The following is a 22,673-nucleotide window of genomic DNA, read 5'->3' as shown; positions in this document are numbered from 1 at the left end:
TTTGCTTAGGCATTTTGCCAAATAATTGATTGTTTTAGGCATTTGTTGCCAAAAGTGTTGATTGGGCTTATTGTTGTCAAAAAGAAGTGTTTGATTGGGCTTATTGTTGCCAAAAATGGATTAAGGCTTTTAGCCAAAGAGTTTTGTGATTTAGGCAATTTGTTTGCCAAAAGATTGGTTTATTTAAAGGCTTTTAGCCAAAAATGTGTAGATTTGAAGGCTTCTAGCCAAAAGTGTTGATTTAGGCAATTTATTTGCCAAAAGATATTGATTGGGCGATTGTCGCCAAAATGACTGATTTAAGGCTTTTAGCCAAAAGATTGATTAATTAAAGGCATTTTGCCAAGACTTTGTTTTAAGCGATTTGTCGCTAAAAAAAGATTAATCTCACTTTATAAGCAATTTGTTTGCCAAAAGAGATCAATTGAATTGCAATGTAGGCAATTTATTGCCAAGAAAACGTGTTTGAATTAAGGCCTTTTAGTCATAATTATTGATTAATTGGACTTAAGCCGAATTGTTTGAAATAAAGGCGATTAAACCGTAGTTATTAATTAACTAGGTTATTTAGCCAATATTGTCGGATTTTAGGCTTTAATACCACGATTATTAATTAACCGGGCACTTAAGCTTAATTGTATTTTAATTGAGGCAACTTATTTGCCATATGATGACATGAATGCATTTATGTAGTTGTAGAATTACGAGTAGAAGAGAAGCATGCATGAAGTGCTAAAATTAAATAGGCAAAGTTTAGTTTATGTACCTGATTTAATCGACGGCCACTTCTTAGCTCCAGGTTAAGCTCCTCGTTAAGGGAATATTAATTAATTCAATTTTAGTGACCACTTAACAAAGCAAGAAAGCAATAAAGCTAAATTAAAATGTAGAAAAGCAGTAAAGAATCGCAAGGAGCGTAGGGGAGAAGGAGCGTCCATCAACACAGATTGAGTGCCTCAAACTGAGTGCCGGGGACGATATTTATAGGCAAAATTGGACTGTTTCGACGGCCAGGGCCGCTGGGTCCAGCGGCTTGGTCCGCCAGGTCCGGCGGCCGGAGCCACCGGGTCAAGTGGCTGCTGTCGCCGGCGGCTGCAGCCACCAATGAGGGTGGCCGCAACTGCCGCGGCCGGCGGACTTTCTAGTTTTACGTTCGGGAGTTTCGAACCTCCAAAAAATATTCCGGGACTAGTTCTGCGATCCTCGCGACGTCACGGACGTTTTAAGTACCATATTGGCATACTTCCAGTAAATTTCCAAAATGGCCTCTGGTCCGGCCGGACTGTTTGTAGTCCTGGAAAACTGGCTTTTTTGAGCCTCAAAATTTGAGTATTCACAGTTGCCCCCTGGCTATCATAAAAATGATTTATGAGATCCAGTGGCTGTCTGAAGGAGCAAATTTTGAGGATGGGCAGAGGAGGAAACCCCGCCGTTGGTTTTTTTTTTTTTTTTTGAAATGAAATGATCAAATGCATGGATTTATGTTTGCAACTTTAAGATGTTTTTGCCTCTTTGAGGACTTAAAAAGAAATTTTGCCTCTTAGAGGACTTGAAGAAGATGTTTTCCCCTTAATGAGGGCTTGAAAAGAGATTTTGCCTCTTAAGGACTTGGAAAGATGTTTTGCCTCTTAATGAGGGCTTGAAAAGAAATTTTGCCTCTTAGAGGACGTGAAAAGATGTTTTGCCTCTTAGAGGACTTGAAAAGATGTTTTGCCTCTTAATGAGGGCTTGAAAAGAGATTTTGCCTCTTAATGAGGGCTTGAAAAGATGTTTTGCCTCTTAATGAGGGGCTTGAAAAGAGATTTTGTCTCTTAGAGGACTTGAAAAGATGTTTTGCCTCTTAATGAGGGCTTGAAAATATGTTTTGCCTCTTAATGAGGGCTTGAAAAGATGTTTGTTTTATTTTTGTTTTTTTTTCTTTGAGAACCAAGGGTCCACCTAAAGTCGAAATGATCAAATGGCTTGGTTTTGGATGAAAAAAAGGTTGGCTATTGGTTAGGGTTTCACCCTAGGTTTTATGTAAAAAAAAAGTTAACCATTAACCGGGTTCTACCCTGGGTTTGTGTAAAAGAGATTGACGATGGTTGGGTTTCACCCTAGGTTGTGTATGTTTTTTTTTATAACCTTTGCCCCTAAATCCGACTTGGAGGATTTTGCCCCCTGCTTGAGAGAATTGATGCCCTTATTAGCTGAAATAGAATTTCTTCTTAATGAAAGACTAAAAAAATTCCGTGATTACTTCTGTGATGGGAGAATGGTGAAGGTTCTTATCACTTCTTGCCCCCAGAATGATGCTGACCATGGAATACTTCAAAACATTGGTGTTGAACTTCTCCAATCGATTGAGGAATCAAAGAGAACAAGGCCACTTATATGACTCGAGGAAACGGACAATGTGGATGACATCGCTCGTCTGAAGGGATTGAAGAAACGATGGTCCGAGTGGAGACGAGGTATTAAAGAATTACCTCTCAATGCTTATGTTTGACATTTTTTTTTTTTAGGGTTGTTTTGGAAACCCCGGGGATTGAATTGACATTTTCCTCTCTCTCTTTTTTTTTTCGAGGAATGACTCAAAGAGTGACGCTTTCAAAACGAACTTTTGAGAATGACTCGATTTTTGTGACTCGTTGTGGAAGGACCACTGGTGATGGAGACTTGATTTTAGAGACTCATTGGAGACTCGATTTAGAGACTCAAATTTTTCTTGTAGTGAATTTTGACTCGAAGGAATTCAGTGATTCCTGGAAAAAATGATTTATAAACTCCCAAGGAGACCTTTGAAAGGGATTTTTTTTTTATTTTAAGGACATACTTTGCTGTTTATCCTACGAAAAATGGACTCTCTAAAAGAATTCATGAAAGCACTTTTTTTTCTTTTTTTTTTTTACTTTAACTTTTGCCTAGTAGCCGCCCTTTCGGGTTTTCGACTCTAGCAGGCTCTTTGCCCTAACTTTTGCCTAGACCGCCCTTTCGGGTTTTCAGCCTAGCGGGCTCAATTCTTGCCTGAAGCCGTCCTTTCGGGTTTTCAACTCCAGCTTTTATTTTTCTTTTCTTCTCTTTTTTTTTATTTTTTTTATTTTTTATATTGGCAAAGAGAAAATGCTTTTTATGATGCAAACTTATGTTTGTGACCGTGCCTTTGCGGCTGCCTACGTATCTCCAAGAACTCTTCGGGGGATGGGGAGAATCAGGTCTTTCGTAGTTCCTTCTGGGATGCGAACTTCGTGCTCGGCTGGTGCGGAATTCATCTCCGACTTGATTTTAGTGCGGAATTCCTTTCCGTCTTGTTGCAGAATTTATTTCCAACTTGCTGTTGGGGGAAAATTCAATTCCGCCTTAATGCTGATTGTGGAATTCATTTCCGATTTGATTTCTTCGGGATTCCTTCCCGACTTGATATTAATACAGAATTCATTTCTGCCTTGATTTCTTCGCGGGATTTCTTCCCGGCTTGATGTCTTTGCGGGATTCCTTCCCGATTGGATGTCTTCGCGGGATTCCTTCCCGACTTGATGTTGATGCAGAATTCATTTCTGACTTAATTTCTTCGCGGGATTCCTTCCCGGCTTGATGTCTTTGTGGGAGTCCTTCCCGACTTGATGTCTTTACGGGATTCATTCCCGACTTTGATGATGTTGAATCAACTTATTTACTCGAGCTCGTATGATAGTGATGACCCTAGGCGAATCTGACTTTGTTGTTGTAGTGGTTTTACCACTGGTTGACTGAAATATGACTTGTATTCATCACAAAGAGTTTTGAATACCCACATTGTGGTGGTAACTTGAGTGGCTTGTGTGTTGAAGAAGCTTTTATGCTTTGAGTTTGTGGCTTCGCCATGTTTGAATTCTTGAGGTTAATTTGATCCCTTTTCTTGAACTTTATCTTCCTCCGAATTTGAAACTTATTTCCTCAATGGTTCTCCTCTCCATAAGGAATTTTGAGGAGACTCTTCCTTTTCCTTGTTTTAAGAAATGATCCTTGTTTATAAGGACACTTGTACTTGTGACATGCCTGGCGCTTGATTTTCAAGGTGTTTGTTGTCATCCAATTTGTGGAAATGACTGCTTCTTTTAACTTGCTTTTTCAAAATGAGAGCGGCCGCTTGTGAACCCCCACCCCAAATGTTAGGCATATGAATGCATGTGGCTAAGGGTAGAAATGCACGTGAGTGTGTGAGTCGCCACCTTGTTTAATTATTTTAGGGTAAACTAGGAAAAAACCCTAAGTGACTCCAATTTTAATTAACCTAGTTACTAGATTAATTATCCCAATGTCTAAGGCCTGGTTTGCGAACCCGAGGTGGATCCCGAGACCATGTCATGTTGATGAACTAACCAAAGAATGAATGCTTTGCAGGGTGATTAATGTAATTGGACCAATGAAATGTTTATGTGATTTCGACTTGCCGCTCGGGGTTAAATCCCAAACGTGCCTACGTACTTCCGTTTGAATGGAAGATCAAAGTCCACGTAGTTCGATGGGCCTTTTTAAAAGGGCTTTGGATGGGTATGCTTTATGCATGAGTGTGTGTATGCTTTGTGCATTTTGTTTAGGCATTTTGCCTGAAAATTGATTTTTAGGCATTTGATGCCAAAAGTGTTGATTTAAGGCTTTTAGCCAAAAAGATTGATTTAGGCAATTCATTGCCAAAAATTGATGTGATTTAGGCGATTGTCGCCAAAATTGATTATTTAAAGGCTTTTAGCCAAAACGATTTGATTTAGGCAATTAGTTTGCCAAAAGGTGTTGATTGGGCGATTGTCGCCAAAATTGATTGATTTAAGGCAATTTGTTTGCCAAAAGTGATTATTTGAAGGCTTTTTGCCAAAACTTTGATTTAAGCGATTTGTCGCTGAAAAAAATGATTAATCTACTTATAGGCAGTTTATTTGCCAAAAGAGATCAATTGAATTGCAATGTAGGCAATTTATTGCCAAAAAAACGTGTTTTAATTAAGGCCTTTTAGCCACAATTATTGTTTAATTGGACTTAAGCTGTATTGTTCGAAATAAAGGCAATCACCATAGCTATTGATTAACTAGGCTTTAGCCAATATTGTCGGAGTTTGGCATGAATACCCCGTTTATTGATTAACCGGGCATCTTAGCCTAAACTTAATTAATTGAGGCAATTTAATTGTCAAAATGATGACGTGAATGCATTTATGCAGTTGTAGAATTAGGAGTAGAAGAGAACCATACATGAAGTGCTAAAATTAAATAGGCAGAATTTAGTTCATGTACCTGATTTAATCGACGGCCACTTCTTAACTCCAAGTTAAGCTCCTCGTTAAGGGAATATTAATTAATTTAAATTGAGTGACCAATTAACAAAGCAAGAAAGCAATAAAGCTAAACTAAAGTGCAGAAATGCAGTAAAGAATCGCAAGGAGCGTAGGGGAGAAGGAGCGTCCGTCAACACAGACTGAGTGAGTTGAAATGAAGACATCGGGGCCAATTTATAGGCAAAAAATGGACTGTTCGGCGGCCTGGGTCGCCGGGCTCGGCGGCCTGGGCATGAAGACATTGAGGCCAATTTATAAGCAAAAAATGAACTGCTCGGCGGCCTGGGCATGAAGACATCGGGGCCAATTTATAGGCAAAAAACGGACTGTTCGGCGACCTGAGCCGCTGGGCTCGGCGGCCTGGGCCGCCGGAGGATAGCGGCCTGAGCCGTCGGCCCCGGCGGCCCGAGCCGCCGTGGACGGTGGCCTGAGCCACCAAGGCCGGCAGGTTTGCTAATTTTTCGTCCGGAGGCTTTTCCGGGAGTTTCAGACTTCCAAAAAATATTCCGGGACCAGTTCCGCAATCCTCGTAATTTTTCGGAAGTTTCAAGTACCATATTGATACACTTCCGGTGAACTTTCCGAATGGCCTCTGGCCCGGCCGGACTGTTTGCAGTCCGGGAAAACTGGCTCTTTGAGCCTCAAAATTTGGGTATTCACAGTTGCCCCCCCACTGGCTATCATAAAAATGATTTATGAGAGCCAGTGGCTGTCTGAAGGAGCAAATTTTGAGGATGGGCAGAGGAGGAAACCCCGCCGTTGGTCTTTTTTCTTTGAAATGAAATGATCAAATGCATGGATTTATGTTTGCAACTTAAAGATGTTTTTGCCTCTTAATGAGGGCTTGAAAAGAGATTTTGACTCTTTATGAGGGCTTGAAAAGAGATTTTGCCTCTTAGAGGATTTGAAAAGATGTTTTGCCTCTAAATGAGGGCTTGAAAAGATGTTTTGCCTCTTAATGAGGACTTGAAAAGAGATTTTGCCTCTTAGAGGACTTGAAAAGATGTTTTGCCTCTTAATGAGGGCTTGAAAAGAGATTTGTTTTATTTTTGTTTTTTTTTTCTTTGAGAACCAAGGGCCCACCTAAAGTCGAAATGATCAAATGGCTTGGTTTTGGATGAAAAAAAGGTTGGCTATTGGTTAGGGTTTCACCCTAGGTTTTATGTAAAAAAAGGTTAACCATTAACCGGGTTCTACCCTGGGTTTGTGTAAAAGAGATTGACGATGGTTGGGTTTCACCCTGGGTTGTGTATGTTTTTTTTATAACATTTGCCCTTGAATCCGACTTGGAGGATTTTGCCCCCTGCTTGAGAGAATTGATGCCCTTATTAGCTGAAATAGAATTTCTTCTTAATGAAAGACTAAAAAATTCGTGATTACTTCTGTGATGGGAGAATGGTGAAGGTTCTTATCACTTCTTGCCCCCAGAATGGTGCTGACCATGGAATACTTCAAAACATTGGTGTTGCACTTGTCCAATCGATTGAGGAATCAAAGAGAACAAAGCCACTTATATGACTCAAGGAAATGGACAATGTGGATGACATCGCTCGTCTGAAAGGATCGAAGAAACGATGGTCCGATTGGAGACGAGGTATTAAAGAATTACCTCTCAACGATTGTGTTTGACATTTTTTAGGGTTGTTTTGGAAACCCCAGGGATTGAATTGACATTTTCCTCTCTCTCTTTTTTTTTCGAGGAATGACTCAAAGAGTGACGCTTTCAAAACGAACTTTTGAGAATGACTCGATTTTTGTGACTCGTTGTGGAATGACCACTGGTGATGGAGACTTGATTTTAGAGACTAATTGGAGACTCGATTTAAAGACTCAAAATTTTCTTGTAGTGAATTTTGACTCGAGGGAACTCAGTGATTCCTGGAAAAAATGATTTATATACTCCCAAGGAGACCTTTGAAAGAGATTTTTTTTTTCTTTTTTTAAGGACATACTTTGCTGTTTATCCTACAAAAATGGACTCTCTAAAAGAATTCATAAAAGCACTTTTTTTTTTTGCCTTAACTTTTGCCTAGTAGCCGCCCTTTCGGGTTTCCGACTCTAGCAGGCTCTTTGCCCTAACTTTTGCCTAGACCGCCCTTTCGGGTTTTCAGCCTAGCGGGCTCAATTCTTGCCTGAAGCCGTCCTTTCGGGTTTTCAACTCCAGCTTTTATTTTTCTTTTCTTCTTTTTTTTTTATTTTTTTTATTTTTTATATTGGCAAAGAGAAAATGCTATTTATGATGCAAACTTATGTTTGTGACCGCGCCTTTGTGGCTGCCTACGCATCTCTAAGAACTCTTCGGGGGATGGGGAGAATCAGGTCTTTCATAGTTCCTTCTGGGATGCGAACTTCGTGCTCGGCTGGTGCGGAATTCCTTTCCGTCTTGGTGCGGAATTTATTTCCGACTTACTGTTGGGGCAAAATTCAATTTCGCCTTAATGCTGATTATGGAATTCATTTCCGATTTGATTTCTTCGGGATTCCTTCCCGACTTGATATTAATACAGAATTCATTTCTGACTTGATTTCTTCGCGGGATTTCTTCCCGGCTTGATGTCTTTGCGGGATTCCTTCCCGACTGGATGTCTTTGCGGGATTCCTTCCCGACTTGATGTTGATGCAGAATTCATTGCTGCCTTGATTTCTTCGCAGGATTTCTTCCTGGCTTGTTGTCTTTACGGGATTCATTCCCGACTGGATGTCTTTACGGGATTCCTTCCCGACTTGATGTTGATGCAGAATTCATTTCTGACTTGATTTCTTCGCGGGATTTTTTCCCGGCTTGATGTTGAATCAACTTATTGACTCGAGCTCGTATGATAGTGATGACCCTAGGCGAATCTGACTTTGTTATTGTAGTGGTTTTACCACTGGTTGACTGAAATATGACTTGTATTCATCACAAAGAGTTTTGAATACCCACATTGTGGTGGTAACTTGAGTGGCTTGAGTGTTGAAGAAGCTTTTATGCTTTGAGTTTGTGGCTTCGTCATGTTTGAATTCTTGAGGTTAATTTGATTCCTTTTCTTGAACTTTATCTTCTTCTGAATTTGAAACTTATTTCCTCAATGGTTCTCCTCTCCATAAGGAATTTTGAGGAGACTCTTCCTTTTCCTTGTTTTGAGAAATGATCCTTGTTTATAAGGACACTTGTACTTGTACCATGCTTGGCGCTTGATTTTCAAGGTGTTTGTTGTCATCCAATTTGTGGAAATGACTGCTTCTTTTAACTTGCTTTTTTTTTTTTTAAATATGAGCAGCCGCTTGATATTTGTCCTTATGGCTGAAATGATTTGTCATCTACCCTTGATGGGCTTGAATTTAACGGAGAGCTTGCAGTTGACCCGTTTTTGACAACTTGATTTCCTGTAGCTTTGTCCTTGATTTCTTTCTTTTGTGCAGAAGTTCCTTCTGACCCATTTTTTCTTTTGCTTATTTGCTTCCTTTTGACCAGGGGTTCCTTTTGCCCCGTTTTTCCTTTTGCTTGCTTAGAAGCAGCCTCTCCATAAAGAATTTCAAGGCAACTTGATTCTGAGATGACTTGAGTAGTGTATGGATAGCATTGCGACTTCGTACAGACCCAACCCAATTCCAAACATAACTTCTTTATTCTGTCGCTTTTAAGCTCAAAATTCAGACACCTCTCTGTCGGAGCATCTTCCATTCCTGGGTTTTCGGAGAAACCATTCTGGCCCTAACCCCTTCAATCGGCTTTGCCTCGATACTGTTTGAAGTCTTGCGTACCCTTTGCTGGATCCTTTCCATGATTACCCTTCAAAACTTCCCCTTTGATGGCGCTTCTTAGGATGCCCCCAGTTTTGATTGATGCAGAGCAAATGAATGCATTTTTCTTTGCCAATTTTTATTATCTTTTTTATCACCATTTTTTTTAATTTTTTATTATTTTTTTTTTGATTTTTTTTTTGTGCTTTCACAGGAAAGGATAGGGAAAAAGTATAAACATGATTGGAACATAAACTGATCCCTTTTTATTCATAAGACAAAATTTGTGTACAAAAGACACTTAGATTTACAAATGAAAACTTGAATGGAAATGAAAATGAAAAGAAAAATGAGACCCTAAAAGATAGACTCTGGGTGGTGTGAATACTCAAATTTTGAGGCTCAAAGAGCCAGTTTTCCCGGACTGCAAATAGTCCGGCCGGACCAAAGGCCATTCGGGAAGTTCACCGGAAGTATGCCAATATGGTACTTGAAATGTCCGAAAAATTACGAGGATCGCAGAACTGGTCCCGGAATATTTTTTGGACGTCCGAAACTCCCGAAAAAGCCTCCGGAACAAAAAAAAAAAAAAAAAAGAGAGCACGAGTCGATGTGCCCGCCCTCAGGGGCGGGCACGCCCACCTTCAAGAGCGGGCACGCCCACCCTCAAGGGGGCGGGCATGACTGCCCTAGAGGGCGGGCACGGCCGTCCCATTGGGGCGGGCACGCCCGCCCTCAAAAGGCAGCACGCCCGCCCTCAAGGGCGGGCAGAATCGCCTTCGGGTTTCTTTTTTCCTATAAAATTGGCCCCGGGACCTCCGTTTTGACTCACTCAGTCTGTGTTGACGGACGCTCCTTCTCCCCTACGCTCCTTGCGATTCTTTACTGCTTTCTTGCATTTTAATTTAGTTTTATCGCTTTCTTGCTTTGTTAAGTGGTCACTAAAATTAAATTAATTAAAATTCCCTCAACGAGGAGCTTAACCTGGAGTTAAGAAGCGGTCGACGATTAAATCAGGTACGTAAGTTAAACTCTGCCTATTTAATTTTAGCACTTCATGCATGCTTCTCTTCTACTCCTAATAATTCTACAACTGCATAAATGCATTCATATTATCATATAGGCAAGTAAATTGCCTCAATTAAAATATGATTAAGCTAAATGCCCGGTTAATTAATAATCGTGGTATTAAAGCTTAAATCCGACAATATTGGCTTAAAATATCTAGTCTATCAATGGCTATGGTATGATTGCCTTTATTTCGAACAATTTTCGGCTTAAGTCCAATTAATCAATAATTGTGACTAAAAGGCCTTAATTAATCACGTTCTTTTGGCATTAAAATTGCCTACATTGCAGTTCATTTAATTACTTTAGGCAAACAAATCGCCTATAAGTGAGAATAACCAATTTTTGGCAACAATTTGCCTAATCAACCCATTTTTTTTGGCTAAAAGTCTTAAATCAAGCATTTTGGCGACAATCGCCTAAATAATCAACTTTTTGGCAATAATTGCCTAAAATTAATCTTTTTGGCTAAAAGTCTTCGAACATCACATTTTGGCTAAAAAGCCTTTAAATAACCAATCTTTTGGCAATCAGATTGCATAAATCACAAAACCTTTTGGCCAAAGGCCTTAATCAGCATTTTTTTGGCAAACCAATAAGCCCAATCAACATTTTTGGCAAAATGCCTAAACAAAATGCACAAAGCATACACACACTCATGCATAAAGCATCCCCATTCAAAGCCCTCTAAAAGAGGCCTATCGAACTACATCGACTTTGATCTTCCATTCAAACGGAAGTACGTAGGCACGTTTGGGATTTAACCCCGAGCGGCAAGTCAAAATCACATAAACAATTTCATTGGTCCAATTGCATCATTTACCCTTCAAAGCATTCATTGTTTTGGTTAGTTCATTAGCATGACATAGTCTCGGGATCCACCTCGGGTTCGTAGACCATGCCTTAGACATTGGGATAATTAATCTAATAATTAGGTTAATTAAAATTGGAGTCAACTTAGGGTTTTTTCCTAGTTTACCCTAAAATAATTAAACAAGGTGGCGACTCTCACACACTCACGTGCATTTCTGTCCTTTACCATATGCGCCATATGCCTATGTTTTCGGGGGAGGGGTTCACAGTTTGGCGACTCTGCTGGGGACAATATGTAATTATTTTGCATAAGTGGACTACAATTGCTGCATAGACTAACCTGCCATTCGTTAGGGTATTATTCTACTATGCTTTGTTTTGCAGGGTACCTTGACATAAATCAAGTGTTCTTTCTTTAAGAATACTCGATGAGAGGAAATTTGAACTTAATTGGCAAATTTGATTAAGACATTTAAATTTATTGATTTATTTGCACGATTGAGAATCCTTTTCTCCATTGCATAAAAAAATGAATTTCAAATGAATTTCTTCTCTCTCTGTTCAAACTTCTGAGTCTGGATAGCAAGTAGCGCTGATCGGCAGGTCTCATTGATTATGTCGACGGACAGCCAAAGCGTCCTCCCTGTTACCGCAAACCGCCCCTAATCCTTTTGGGGGTGGCCCATGGGTATGCATACCGTTGGACCCACGCGAAACTCTTTGTTTCACATGTGGTTAGGTATATCCATACTCAAGGTTCAAGGGTCCCTTATAAGCCGATTCTCTATTTGAGTCATAGCCTATAGAACCTATCCTTTAGGACTGTATGCACCCAATGATGTGAATCATAGTCATTAAACAGATTATGACGTGTTGTTATGCGCATTCACGACATATCATAAACATGGGGTAAACATAAAGAGAGCATGGAACACTCTTCTCATCCATGCACAGTCGGACAAAAGGAACGATCTACATCAGTTACCTTGACACACCAACCACTGTACCTAATCCAGCTACCCTTATCCTTACAAGTGCCCATGATCCAAGTGCCCACATCTGTGCCAGCTACACCTACAGTACTATCACCAGCTTCACCAGCTACACCAGCTTCACCTACAACTTCGACAGCTTTACCTACACCAATGGCATCGCTTGCTGATATCCAAACCCTCATTGAACAAATGGAGGCCAGAATGGAGGCCAGAATGGAGACCAGAATGAATGAGGCCCTGGCCGCCCAAAGGGCTGCCCTGATAGCTGAATTGGGTAATGGGAATGGTAATGGAAATTCGGCCGGGGGAAGTGGACCTGCTGCCTCCAATCAGGGTCCTGCTGCTGAACCAACAAACCCCACCCTAAACCTGGATGATGTGCCACCCAAAACTCCTTCTAAGCTGGAAGCTCAGAGAGTGCGAGAGAAGCTAGAACTCCTGGAAAAATCTATCACTGCTCTCAAAACCCACAAAGAAGTAGTGGACATGGACTCCTTGTCCTTGTTCCCCGAGGCAAGACTGCCAACCAAGTTCAAGATGCCCAACATGGACAAATTTGATGGAACTACTTGTCCTAAAACTGACTTGAAGATGTATGTGGGTGCTCTTAACCCGTTTGGCTTGAGCAGCGAGCTCCTTGCTCAGTTGTTCCAACAATCTCTCACCGGTGCTGCTTTGAGGTGGTTTGTTAGCCTGGACCGCTGTAAGATGAAAACATGGGAAGACATCTGTAATGCCTTCAATTCACAGTACCACTATAACATGGAGGTGGATGTCACTCGAAGAGAACTAGAAACCACCAAGCAAAAAAGCAATGAACCCTTTTCCTCGTTCCTTACGAGGTGGAGGGCCAAGGCCGCCCAGATGATTAACCGGCCCTCTGAGCAAGAGCAGGTAGACATAATAATCAAGAACCTACAACCTGTCTACCAACAGCAGTTGCGGACCCAGTATCTACCAACATTCCAGTCGCTCATTGCCACTGCTACGAAGGTAGAAGATCTGATTCAAATGGGGCAACTGAAAGAAGACTCAGGAACCTCAAAGTACAAGAAACCTAGCCAAGCTAGTAAAGTCCACGAAGTGGCAAGCATCACCCCCACTAACCCTTTGCGTGTGGGGAACATGAGAAATGGCAGCCAGTCCAGAAGAACCTATACTGATCTCGGGATGCCAATCCTTTTGATTTTCCGAGAGGCTGTCAAGGCCAACTACATCAAGCCCTTAGAAGCAAGGCCACCACCAAACCCATTACCAAGAAATTACAAAGCTGATGAATACTGTGAGTACCATCAGGGGTATGGGCACAAGACTGAAGCGTGTTGGATGCTTAAGAACCGCATCCAAGACTTGGTGGACAACGACTCTATTATTCCAAGAAGTAAGCCAAATATTAGCACTAATCCCTTACCAAATCATGGGGTAAATGCTATTATTGCTGACCAGGAACTGATCGATCCTTTCGAACTATTCCTAGAAATGAATAACATCTGTGTCTTGGATCTGAATGACCTAACCGAAGAGCTTGATGCTATAACCAGGAGCGGGAGACAATATGAACCGTTAGTCTTGGACAAGATCCAAAGTAAACCCTACCAGAGGGCAGAGGAGCTAAAGGAAGACCCGGTACTTGCACAGCTAAAAAAGACACAAGCTAGGGTATCAATCTGGGAACTTCTAGCATCATCTTTTCCTCATCGCCAAGCTCTTTGCAAGGCTTTGAGTCAACTTCAGACATCAATGGAGGTTAGCCCCGAAGTGCTAGTATCCACCCTTACCCAATCATCAAAAATGCAGAACATCGGGTTCTCTGATGATGACTTACCCAAGGAGGGAGGCAGTCACAACAATGCCCTCTATGTTACCGTCCAGACTAGAGACAAAACTGTGCCCATGGTTCTCATTGATAATGGGTCAGCACTAAACGTCTGCCCACTAAGGGTAGCCAGCTGTCTGGGGTTGGAGGAAACAGATTTCACTCCATCCGACCAAATAGTGAAAGCTTATGACAGTACCCGGAGGGAAGTGTTGGGGGTTGCTACACTGAAGTTAACAGTTGGGCCGACTGTAATGGAAGTCCCATTCCAGGTAATTGATGTACCGACTAGTTTCAATCTGCTTCTGGGCCGACCCTGGATACATCACACTAGGGCAGTACCCTCATCCTTGCACCAAAAGGTCAAGTTTCCCTATGAGGACAAAGTTATCACCATTCAAGGGGATGACTACAGCCAGCTGAAAAGGCCAAAGGGCCAGCCTCTCTTTGAGGTTAACCCTCAAACTGCCTATTTACCCCTTTCTGGATTTCAATACGGCACCGTGCAGTTCATAGAGGGAAAGACTGCGAGCTCTCGAGTTCTCTTTGATTTCGGGACGGTGCAAATAAACTGCATAGTGCCTCTGATGTTGAAAATGTCCTATATGCCAGGAATGATTATGGCAAGATCCGAAAAAACATACCCCGCACTACAAGCTTGGGAATGTCCGGTGAATGAGGGGACCTATGGACTAGGATACGAGCCTACTGACGAAGACCGAGCTGAAAGAGGTAGAAGGAGAGGGAAGGATGGTATACAGATGCGGCCTTACCTTTTGACTCTGAATGGTTACTTCTGCAAACCGGGAGAACCGATTCCTTATCGTGGCTTCCAAGAACCATTCCGCTGCCCGGCTGCTAAGAAAACGCTGCCTGGGTTAGAGATATTTTCGGATGTCTGGGGCAACAAGCCCGAAACCATAACTAAACTGGAGGCGGAAGACTTCATGCAGCCTAGTCTCTTTGACGAGGTTGCGGTTATCACCGGAAGTGACGAGAATCGAGACTTGCTCAACCTAATCAAGCCAAGCGGAGGACCTCTCACCAACTGGTACGCCGAGGAGGATCGCACTGCTGATAGACCCCCTCCCGAGTCAAACCAAGAGTCAAAATCTGTAACAAAGTCCTGTACTGAATTCGAGTCTGACCCCGAGTCTGAAACCGAGTCAGAGTCCAGTTCCAGTTCTGAGTCGTCTGTGTCGGATCTAGAGGATCCAGATTTCAAATTTGATGTAATTTTTGAAGACGATTCCGTCATAATCAATAAAGGCTTGCAAATTCTTGACTACCCTGCGTGTCTATCTTTCCAAGCATTTCCAAGCAAAAATAATCAAATAAATGAAATAAAAAATGAAAAAGAAAAAATAATAATTGGCAAAGAAGAAAATGAACATACATACATTGCATCTGATTGTATGAACAGGGAACAGGTCAGTGAATGTTTGAAGAAATTTGCCGATTGTTTCATGTGGAAGGCAAGTGACATCACGGGAATCGACCCAGCAATAGTGGTGCATAAGATTCCGGTATACCCTGAGGCTAAGCCAGTGAAACAGAAGCTTAGAAGGCTGAAGACAGAATGGTCCTTGAAAATCAAGGAGGAAGTTGCCAAGCAACTGGAGAACAAGTTTATAGAGCCCATTGCTTACCCGACATGGTTAGCAAACATTGTGCCGGTTCCTAAGAAGGATGGAAAAGTCAGAATGTGTGTGGATTATCGGGATTTGAATAAAGCATGTCCGAAGGATGACTTCCCCCTGCCGCATATTGACTTGCTGGTGGACCGTATGGCCGGACACGAGATAGTCTCCTTGACTGATCTCGCTGTCGAGTACAACCAAATAATGATGCATTTGCCAGACAAAGAGAAAACGGCATTCATCACAGAGTGGGGAACCTACTGGTACAGGGTCATGCCTTTTGGGCTCAAAAATGCCGGGGCAACCTATCAAAGAATGGCGACAACCATCTTCCATGACATGATTCACAAAGAAGTCGGAGTGTATGTGGACGACATGGTTGTCAAATCAAAAACAGCTGAAGAACATACAACAGCACTTGAGAAGTTCTTCCTTAGACTTCGAAAGTACAACTTAAAGCTCAACCCGGCGAAATGTCTATTTGGAGCTACATCCGGAGTATTTCTAGGGCACATGGTCAGTCGGAAGGGCATAGAGATTGACCCTTCAAAAGCCAAGGCCATTTTAGAAATGCCAGCACCAAGGACGGAAAAAGAAGTTCGGGGTTTCCTGGGAAGGCTACAGTACATCAGCCGGTTCATTAATCAATTGGTCGATACTTGTGGTCCGATCTTCAAATTACTCAGGAAAGGAGTAGCGGTTAAATGGAATGAGGATTGCCAGAAAGCTTTCGACCAAGTCAAGCAATATCTGCTATCCCCGCCAGTTTTACAGCCACCAATGCTAGGAAAGCCTTTATTATTATACCTATCAGTGACAGAAGAAGCGATGGGTGCAATGCTAGCTCAACAAGCAGAAGATACAAGAATAGAAAATGCCGTGTATTACCTTAGCAAGAGGATGCTGGAATACGAGCTAAAATACAACAAGATAGAGAAGTTGTGTCTGGCTCTAGTTTGGGCCTGTACAAAGCTGCAGCACTACCTCTCGTCTTACACGACCTATGTCATTTCTGAATCGAACCCCTTGAAATTCCTTATGGAGAGGCCAGTTCTTGACTGCAAGATGGCTAAGTGGGTATCAGTGCTCGCAGCTTATGATTTAAAGTTTGTACAACGGAAGGCAGTAAAAGGTGGAGCCTTGGCTGACCAATTAGCGGAATTACCAGTCGAAGACCAGATGCCAGAGGTAGAATTTCCTGATGAAGACTTGTTAAGCTTGGAAAGTGAAGTCTGGGAGATGTACTTCGATGGAGCTTCCAACTACCATGGAAATGGGGTTGGTGTCGTATTCAAAACTCCTTGTGGAGAGTACGTCCCAATCGCAGTCAAACTAGATTTCGACTGTACCAACAACGAAGCCGAGTATGAAGCTTGCATCAAAGGGTTAGAAGCGGCCCTAGAAAGAGAAATAAAAATCCTTAGGCTTTTCGGAGATTCCAACCTGATAGTCTCTCAAGCGCTAAGGAAATGGAAAATTAAGGAAGAGCGGTTGGTTCCTTACCTACGACGCTTGGACGAATTAGCTCAGCAGTTTGAGGAATTATCCTTTCACTACTTGCCGCGAGCCAAAAATCAGTTTGCCGATGCGCTGGCTACTTTAGCTTCCATGGTTAATGTAAAGGGAGATCAAATCATTCGACCTCTAACAGTCTGGCTACAGAAGCAGCTGACACATGTCATGCATCTAGTCGATGACAAGCCGTGGTTTTGGGATATACAGAACTATCTTCAGAATGAAGCCTACCCGGAGGGGTCCAAAAAGACTGATCAACGAACATTGAGGCAGTTAGCAGCTGGATATTTCCTTACTGGGGGAGTTCTATATAAGACAAGTTGGGATGGCCTGCACCTGAGGTGCGTCGATGAGGAAGAAGCTCGAACCATCATGGATTCCGTACATAATGGGGAGTCCGGGCCACACATGCACGGGATAGCTCTGGCTCGAAAAATTATGAACCTAGGTTATTACTAGTCAACCATGAATGCAGATTGCGTGAGGCACGCGCGGAAGTGCCATAAGTGTCAAAAATTTGCCAAGCTGCAAAAGCAGCCTCCGATCAATTTGAATCCCATCGCTTCACCATGGCCTTTCGCAACTTGGGGCATAGACGTGATCGGAAAGATCCATCCCAAGGCTTCCAATGGCCATCAATACATCCTGGTTGCTGTTGATTATTTCACTAAGTGGATTGAGGCAGCCTCCTATTCAGTCTTGAACGCCAAGAAAGTAGCTCAGTTCGTTCGTACCAACATCCTTTGTCGGTACGGAACACCCTTCGAGATCATCACGGATAACGGATCTCACTTTCAGGTGAATTTTTGGAGCTACTGAAGCAAAAGAAGATTCAGCACCACAAGTCTTCGCCCTATCGTCCACAAACAAATGGGGCGGTGAGGCTGCAAATAAGGCTATAAAGGTCATTTTGCAGAAGACAGTTTAGAAGCATAGAGCTTGGCACGAACAATTACCAAATGCCTTGTGGGAATACAGGACTTCAATCAGAACGCCTACTGGGGCAACCCCGTACTCCCTAGTATATGGAATGGAAGCAGTGTTGCCTATTGAGCTGGAAGTTCAGTCGGCAAGGATTATCCGGGAAAGCCAGATCAGCGAAGCAGATTGAGCTGAGAATTATCATTTGCAGCTTTTGGGTATGGATGAAAAACGATTGCGAGCAATCCACCAAACTCAAGTCTATCAAAGAAGAATGGCAAGACATTTTAACAAGAAGGTCAAAGACTGTGAATACTCAAATTTTGAGGCTCAAAAAGCCAGTTTTCCCGGCCGCGGCAGTGGCGGCCGCCCATAAAGGCGGCGGTAGCCGCTATCCGCCGCCGGCGACAGCGGCTGCAGTCGCCTGTGAATACCCTTTTTGTTGAAGCTCAAAGAGCCTGTTTTCCCAGACTGCAAACAGTCCGGCCGGACCGAAGGCCATTTTGGAAGTTCGCCGGAAGTATGCCAATATGGCACTTGAAACATCCGGAAAATTGCGAGGATCGCAGAGCTGCTCCCGGAATATTTTTTGGAGGTCTAGAACTCCCGAAAAAGCCTCCAGAACGGAAAATAGAGCACTGGCAAGTCCACCCTCAGGGGCGGTCCAGACCGCCCCACTAGGGCGGGCAGAACCGCCCTCAGAGGGCGGTCCAGCCCGCCCCACTGGGGCGGGCACGCCCGCCCTCCAGGGCGGGCAGAACCGCCCTCCGAGGGCGGTCCACGCCCGCCCTTGAGGGCGAGCACCGGGCAGAACCACCCTCCGAGGGCGGTCCACGCCCGCCCGCCCTCCAGGGCGGGCAGAACCGCCCTCGGGTCTCTTTTTTCCTATAAAATTGGCCCCGGGGCCTCCGTTTTTACTCACTCAGTCTGTGTTGACGGACGCTCCTTCTCCCCTACGCTCTTTGCGATTCTTTTACTGCTTTTTCTGCATTTTTAATTTAGTTTTTATTGCTTTCTTGTTGTGATAATTGGTCACTTAAATTAAATTAAAATTCCCTTAACGAGGAGCTTAACCTGGAGTTAAGAAGTGGCCGTCGATTAAATCAGGTACATGAACTAAACTCTGCCTATTTAATTTTAGCACTTCATGCATGCTTCTTTTCTACTCCTAATAACTCTACAACTGCATAAATGCATTCACATCACAATTAGGCAAATAAACTGCCTCAATTAAACAAATTTAGGCTAAACGCCCGGTTAATCAATAATCGTGGTGATAAGCTTAAATCCGACAATATTGGCTTAAAATACCTAGTTAATTAATAACTACGGTGTATTTGCCTATTTCGAACAGTCCGGTTAAAAGTCCAATTAATCAAAAATTGTGGCTAAAGACCTTAATAAATCACGTTTTTTTGGCAACAAATTGCCTACAGTTTAATCAATCACATTGTTGGCAACAAATTGCCTATGGTTTAATCAATCGCTTTTGGCAAACAAATTGCCTATAAGTAAGATTAACCATTTTTTAGCGACAAATCGCTTAAATCACAATTTTTGGCTAAAAGCCTTCAAACAATTGCTTTTAGCAAATAAATTGATGCAATAAATTGCCTAAATCAATTCATTTTGGCTAAAAGCCTTAAAATCAATCATTTTGGCGACAATCGCCTAAAATCAATCATTTTGGCAATCAAATTGCCTAAATCACTCTTTTTGGCTAAAAGCCTTAAAATCAATCATTTTGGCAATCAAATTGCCTAAATCACTCTTTTTTGGCTAAAAGCCTTAAAATCAACCTTTTTTGGCAATAATTGCCTAAATCAAACTTTAATGGCTACAAGCCATTAAAATCAACATTTTTGGCATCAAATGCCTAAAACAATCAATTTTCAGGCAAAATGCCTAAACAAAAATGCACGAAGCATACACACACTCATGCATTAAGCATACCCATTCAAAGCCCTTCAAAGAAGGCCTATCGAACTACGTTGACTTTGATCTTCCATTCAAACGGAAGTACGTAGGCACGTTTGGGATTTAACCCCGAGCGGCAAGTCGAAATCACATTTTCATTGATCTAATTATTTCATCTTACACCCTGCAAAGCATTCATTCATGGTTAGTTCATCAGCATGACATAGTCTCGGGATCCACCTCGGGTTCGTAGACCATGCCTTAACCATTTGGGTTAATTAATCTAATAATTAGGTTAATTAAAAATTGGAGTCACTTAGGGTTTTTTCCTAGTTTACCCTAAAATAATTAAACAAGGTGGCGACTCACACATCACGTGCATTTCTTCCTTTAGTCACATGCATTCATATGCCATATGATGTTCGGGGAGGGGTTCACAGGTTTGTAGACCATGCTTTAACATTGGGTTAATTAATCTAGTAATTAGGTTAATTAAAAATTGGAGTCACTTAGGGTTTTTTCCTAGTTTACCCTAAAATAATTAAACAAGGTGGCGACTCACACATCACGTGCATTTCTTCCTTAGTCACATGCATTCATATGCCTATGATATTTGGGAAAGGGGTTCACAGTTTGGCGACTCTGCTGGGGAATTATGAATGTAATCTTTTTGCATAAAGTGGACTACAATTGTTGAATAAACTAACCTGCCCTTCTTTAGGGCATTATTTTACTATGCTTTGTTTTGCAGGGTACCTTGACATAAATCGAGTGCTCTTTCTTTAAGAATACTCGTTGAGAGGAAATTTGAACTTAATTGACAAATTTGATTAAGACATTTAAATTTGTTGATTTATTTGCACGATTGAGAATCCTTTTCTCCATAGCATAAAAAATGAATTTCAAATGAATTTCTTCTCTCTCTGTTCAAACTTCTGAGTTTGGATAGCAAGTAGCGCTGATCGGCAGGTCTCTTTGATTATGTCGACGAATAGCCAAAGCGTCCTCCCTGTTACCGCAAACCACTCCTAATCGTTTTGGGGGTGGCCCATGGGCATGCGTACTGTTGGACCCATGCGAAACTCTTTGTTTCACATGTGGTTAGGTATATCCATGCTCAAGGTTCAAGGGTCCCTTTATAAGCCTATTCTCTATTTGTGTCATAGCCTATAGAACCTATCCTTTAGGACTGTATGCACCCAATGATACGAATCATGTCATTAAACGAAGTATGACGTGATGTTGAGCGCATTCATGACATATCATCTCATTAAAAAGAACATTCCATTTCAAAAGCTGGAAAATCGCATTTTGGTCCCTAAGACCTGGAAAATTACATTTTGGTCTTTAGGCCCAAAAAATTCTCAATTTGGCCCCGAAGGCCCAAAAAATCTCGATTTGGCCACAGAGGCCCAAAAATTCCCAATTTGGGCCCGAAGGCCCAGAAATTCCCAATTTGGCCCCTAAGGCCCAAAAAGTCTCAATTTGGCCCCTAAGGCCCAAAAAATTCTCAATTTGGCCCCGAAGGCCCAAAAAATCTCAATTTGGCCCCGAAGGCCCAGAAATTCTCAATTTGGCCCCTAAGGCCAAAAAAATCTCAATTTGGCCCCTAAGGCCCAAAAAATTCTCAATTTCGCCCCGAAGGCCCAAAATATCTCAATTTGGCCCTGAAGGCCCAGAAATTCCCAATTTGGCCCCCAAGGCCCAAAAAATTCCCAATTTGGCCACAAAAGCCCAGAAGTTCACATTTTGGCCCCTGAGGCCCAAAAAATCTGAATTTGGCCCCGAAGGCCTAGAAATTCCCAATTTGGCCCCTAAGGCCCAAAAAATCTCAATTTGGCCCCTAAGGCCCAAAAAATTCTCAATTTGGCCCCGAAGGCCCAAAAAATCTCAATTTGGCCCTGAAGGCCCAGAAATTCCCAATTTGGCCCCTAAGGCCCAAAAAGTCTCAATTTGGCCCCTAAGGCCCAAAAAATTCTCAATTTGGCCCCGAAGGCCCAAAAAATCTCAATTTGGCCCCGAAGGCCCAGAAATTCCCAATTTGGCCCCTAAGGCCCAAAAAATCTCAATTTGGCCCTAAAGGCCCAAAAAATTCTCAATTTGGCCCCGAAGGCCCAAAAAATCGCAATTTGGCCCCGAAGGCCCAGAAATTCCCAATTTGGCCCCCAAGGCCCAAAAAATTCCCAATTTGGCCACAAAGGCCCAGAAGTTCACATTTTGGCCCCTGAGGCCCAAAAGATCTCAATTTGGCCCCGAAGGCCCAGAAATTCCCAATTTGGCCCCTAAGGCCCAAAAAATCTCAATTTGGCCCCGAAGGCCCAGAAATTCCCAATTTGGCCCCCAAGGCCCAAAAAATTCTCAATTTGGCCACAAAGGCGCAGAAGTTCACATTTTGGCCCCTGAGGCCCAAAAAATCTCAATTTGGCCCCGAAGGCCCAGAAATTCTCAATTTGGCCTCGAAGGCCTAAAAAATCTCAATTTGGCCCCGAAGGCCCAGAAATTCCCAATTTGGCCCCTAAGGCCCAAAAAATTGCCAATTTGGCCACAAAGGCCCAGAAGTTCACATTTTGGCCCCTGAGGCCCAAAAAATTTCAATTTGGCCCCGAAGGCCCAAAAATTTCTAATTTGGCCCCGAAGGCCCAAAAAATTCTCAGTTTGGCCGCGAAAGCCCAAAAATTCTCAATTTGGCCCCTAAGGCCCAAAAGTTCCCAATTTGGCCACAGAGGCCCAAAAATTCACAATTTGGCCCTTAAGGCCCAAAAAAAAAAAAATTTCTTTGAGAACTTAGGGCCATTCGAAAAGTCGAGGTGTCCTAGCATACCAACACTACCCTACCTCACACTATCTCACATACCCTATGAAAACACCTTATATAGGGTAGTCTAATCGTTTTGACTATGTCCTTTCACAGGTACCTCTCCAAAGACCACCTGTACCCGAAACACCAATTGAGCTCTCACCCATAAGTCCAACGA

Source organism: Jatropha curcas, chromosome 4 (genome assembly GCF_041381405.1).
Source record: "Jatropha curcas cultivar XTBG-Jc1 chromosome 4, XTBG_Jcur_1.0, whole genome shotgun sequence".
Classification (NCBI taxonomy): Eukaryota; Viridiplantae; Streptophyta; class Magnoliopsida; order Malpighiales; family Euphorbiaceae; genus Jatropha; species Jatropha curcas.
Note: the sequence above shows the minus strand (reverse complement) of the source record.